General features: G+C 43.1%; 1 long non-coding RNA gene across 1 annotated transcript; it reads right to left on the bottom strand.

The window, feature by feature from the left end:
• Positions 1 to 681: 681 nt before the first annotated feature.
• LOC310905267 lies at positions 682 to 3236 on the bottom strand. Its single transcript, XR_014588890.1, has 3 exons — positions 2805 to 3236; positions 2413 to 2511; positions 682 to 1749 (listed from the first exon to the last, which is right to left on the bottom strand). It is a non-coding gene; the product is annotated as an uncharacterized lncRNA (long non-coding RNA).
• Positions 3237 to 4376: the final 1140 nt, after the last annotated feature.

The raw sequence follows: 4376 nt of genomic DNA, 5'->3' as shown, positions 1-4376 counted from the left end.
TGAAACCTTCCTCATTTCTTTTCAACAAACCTCCAAAGCTGAAGGGACTTTTTGGACTAAGGTCTGATGACTGCTAATTTTGTTTCCATGGTAAAGTTTTCCAAGAAATAATTCACTTTTTGTAGGAAACTCCATTTTGATCAGGAAATGTATTTTTGTCAATGTTAAGTACAGCTAGACAGGTTCTTGTCAGGAAGTATGATAGGGCCAGGCTGAAAATCTAAGACTTTTTCCCTCTCCTGTGAGGATGTCCCTGCAGTGGCAGGTTATAAAGCTGAATCCTGCTCAAATAAATAAATAAATAAATAAAGGGGGGAGGGGGAGAACAACCCCAATGCACAGAGATGGCTCTTGGGTGACCCAGTGGCCTGGCTCCTATTTTTTCCATGGGATGTAGGAAGAATTGCAAAGGCTGCAAACCTCTGCAAAAGAAATCCTGCAAGTTGCAAGCAATGCTGACCACATTTGCTTCCAGGAGTTTTGAGATGATCCCTGGAAACACATTTGGTTTTAATCAGGCCCCTGCACTGTGGAACATCCTGTTTGTCTACACTTATTATTACTGACAAATTATCCTCCTCCAAATCTCAGGGAGCATTCACTTTATCCTCACATTAAACCTGATTGGAAACAGTAGGTTTAATTGGACTCAGCATGAGGCCCAGTCGTAAACTGCACCAGTTCCCTTTTTTATTGTGGCATTCACTAGATGTGTGAAAATACTATATTTCATATACAGATCCCAATTTGCTACTGCAAGGGCTGTTAAAGACAATGCGCAGATGCCCTGTGCTACAAAAGCAACCTCTGCCCACTCTTGGTGCACCTATGGCTGGGAAAAGCCTGCCATTGCCAACAGCGAGCCTATGCAATGTGCTCTTCCAGAGGGGAAGATCTTGACCTCAAAACCTGACAGTTTGCTCCCATCACCAACAGAGCCCTGCCATTTGCAGAGCGGACTGTGAGAGCCTGTTGTGCTTCACCTGAGCTCTGGGGTTTGATGGAGAAGGTGAAGGTGGTGCTGGGTATGGAGGATGGTCCTGTTCATCTTGCTGAGAAACACGTGCATCTTCTTACCCTCATCAAATGGAGACTTTTTGCTTGGGAAAGTCTATTGCAATAAGCAAACCTGAGGTATATCTGGCCAATGTTCCAAGATCTTTCCAACCTCTCCAATTTTCTTTTGCCAGAGCTGACCCCCAGCAGCTATTCCTCCGTGGTGGGCATCACAGGAAGAGTTGGGTGTTCTCAAGCCCAACAAGCAAGCTCGCATCCCGAGTCACTGAGAGCTGCTGACAGGAGCTGTGCTGTTAAGTAATCTCTTTCAAATGTCCTGGGTGTGGAAAGCCATGAGACAGCATGATCCGTCTGGGTTTTACAGAGGAAAAACAACCAAGAATACAAACAGAGAATCCAACCCCTTTGTAATTTGTGTTTATAGAGTTTGGGCTTATTCATTAGCATCTGAAGTTGGAAAGGAGCATGAGCTGCAGAAATTAAGCTTCTCATGACAATACGCTTTCTCCTAACTGGGTAAAATAATACCATTCAAGGGATTATCTTGGGTTAGGTATTATTTTAAATGGGATTTAAATTACATTTGTATGTGCCATGCCTGTATACACTTTGCTCTGAAAGCAAACCTAGAGTGCATTTTATGTTCTCAGTTTGCAAGCTGTTGGTCCCAGTATTTTGCCAAAAACTTTTGAAAATGATAAAAACGCTTCATGGGTTGTTGATTAAGGCTCCCTAAGGAAGAAAAAAAAAAAGCAAACAATGAATTGTTAAAGTAATGAATATGCATAAGATGGAGACTTGTCCCAAAGCATGCCAGAGCACAACTTTTAACTCTTTCTCCAAAACTGTCTTTGACAAAATCTGTACCTCTGTCTGTCTGGTAAATAGCATCCCTGAAATTCTTTATCCAGTGACAAAAAATCTTTAGCACCAATCATGAATATTAGCTTTTCTAATCTGATCAGCTTCTGCGAGCTTTTTGGAGTTTTATTTGTACTTTATGAGGGGAATTTTTGAAGAGGTCACAGCATGAGGTCTGTAGGTGCTATGCTGGGCTGTTATGCTGGGCATTTTCAGCCCACTTGAAAATAACACCCATCTGCTTGGTTGAAAGCTCTGCTATTAAATATCAGGTCTGTAGATGTGTAAGCAGATTGTTTTCTGGAGTAGTTAAGTCCTCAATGTTTTTCTAGAGCCTTTGCAGACAGAGCTGCATGGCTGGTTTCCCCTCTCCCTTGGCGCTTTCTTTGGTGCCAACAGGAGTCCCGAGCACACACGTGCTCTCACCCAGCCCTCCCCAAAACCAGTGGCCAGTTCAGCTCAAGCCACCACCATCAGCAGTGGGAGAGAAACCCGCTGACGTGGTGCCAGAGAAGCTGAGGAGGGCTCACGTACCTGCTCTTTTCTCTTGTTCAGCACTGGAAACAAGCAAGGGCCAGCTGGCAGCATCTCCAATCACACCAGACACTTGCAAGGTGGGCACGTACCAAAGTCCTGCAAACCACAGAGTCATTTTAGCTGGCTTTGAAAATATGTCCTCAGCATGGAAGTCTTAAAGGAAAGATGACTTCCTTTTCAGCCATCTAGGAGAGCCTGGAGCACTTATTTCTACCAGCATGGAAAGGTCCAGGCCCTTTGTTCTGCTGGGTGCTGCCAGCTTGGCTCTGGCAATTGCTGTCAGGTGAGATAGGAGGGTCTGCTTCACCCCAGCACCTGCCCCTTCAGCCAGGGTTACCCCATGCACATCCCACCAGAGAAGGGTCAACAAACCAAAGATACATACTCACCCTGCTCTGCTTCTCATAACCTGGAGTATTGATTTCTGCGACATCATTTTTGGATGCTGTCTTTGTGCACCTTATTTTCTTTGGCTTAATTTCTGAGGCATGCACCCTGCGTGTGTTACTTTGGAGTACTTTTTAAGCAGTGCCACAGACAAACCAACAAGTGAGTTACGGCTGAGATACGAAAGTGCGTCACACAGTCAGGGCACCCGACTCGCTGAAAATTGCTTATATCTTTCCTGATGCAATATGTTTCCTCTATGATATTTTGAAAGAAAACACAGCGCAGTGGTTAGAAGAGATGTGGAGCTTCTCACCAGATGGAGGTGGCCTGACAGCTTGTAAAAAACCCTTTGCAAACTGTTAGCAGGGACGACAACTGACCTCAATTACCGAAGCCTTTCATTTCTCCATCTGGGGAGCGTACTCACAGTTGTGCTACACTGGGGTGATAAGCAGGCTGGAAGGAATACGGAAACTTAGGCAGTGTAAAACCATAGTCTGTTTGGAAACATATCCCACAAACAAATCCTTTCTCATGCTGTATTTTTCCCCCAGTTCAGCTTTGGTACTGAACTTTCCATTTTCAACTGACCAACATAAATTAAAGCCAAACATTGGCATAGAGAGGAAAGATGGAGAAAGTTGACCATTTCCCTCAGGAGGTCAGCCACAAATTCCTGCTGTTGTCTGAGAAATGATGAGCTACTCTTTGGAGACATGACTTAGATCATTTAGTGTCACAGGGAAAGTTTTCAGGCGTTTCAACAGGGCTTGAAATATGTCATCTTTTCTTTTTTTCTTTTTCTTCCCTTTTTTATAAATATAGTTTTAGACTATGTGAGCTTTTTTTTTTTTTTTTCTTCTTTTAATATAGTTTTCTATACAAAAGCCAGTTGTGCATGGTGCTATTTCCTTTGGGCGATCTTACAAGAAATGTTCCCAGCTCACTTCATGCCACTACAAATACCTCTTTACCTTGGAGGAAAGGGCACATCACTCACTTTGCAGGCCTAAACAAATTCGACTGCTTACAGCTCCAACAGCTCTGGGTGACAAAGTATGTCAAGGAAAATATGTCATTCCCCCTTCATCATCATTCTCACTTTCATTATTCATAAATATAGGATATAAATCTTCTGCCTCTAAAAGGGCCATCTGTCATGGGAGACAAGCTAGCTGGCTATTGCCTCCCACCCCAAGCCCACCCTGCTGAGTTTCAAGACAAATTTCCAATTGAATAGAAATGCAAAGTACTAAGGACAGAGGATTTAGAAGATCTTGTATGTTATACTTCCAGACAGAAGGAAAACAAGCTTTCAATTTCACCTAAAAATGATAAGTATGGCAAAATGGTTTTGAACCTTCTGTGGAGGTTGTTCTGGTTTTTGCATTTATAATGGCTCCTTGCTGACTGACTTAACAGACGTAACCCAAATTTAGCAGACACGAGTAAAATGTTTCAAGACACCATAAATGTTCATCAAAAACTCACATGAAGGCTGAGATTAGCTTTTTGTCGAGGTTCTCAAAACCGACTTTCTTAATTCCTTTTCACCATGTAACAGTTCTGGC

This window comes from Anser anser (assembly GCF_964211835.1).
Source record: "Anser anser genome assembly, chromosome: 11".
Lineage (NCBI taxonomy): Eukaryota > Metazoa > Chordata > Aves > Anseriformes > Anatidae > Anser > Anser anser.
This window is presented reverse-complemented; position numbering and strand designations above follow the sequence as displayed.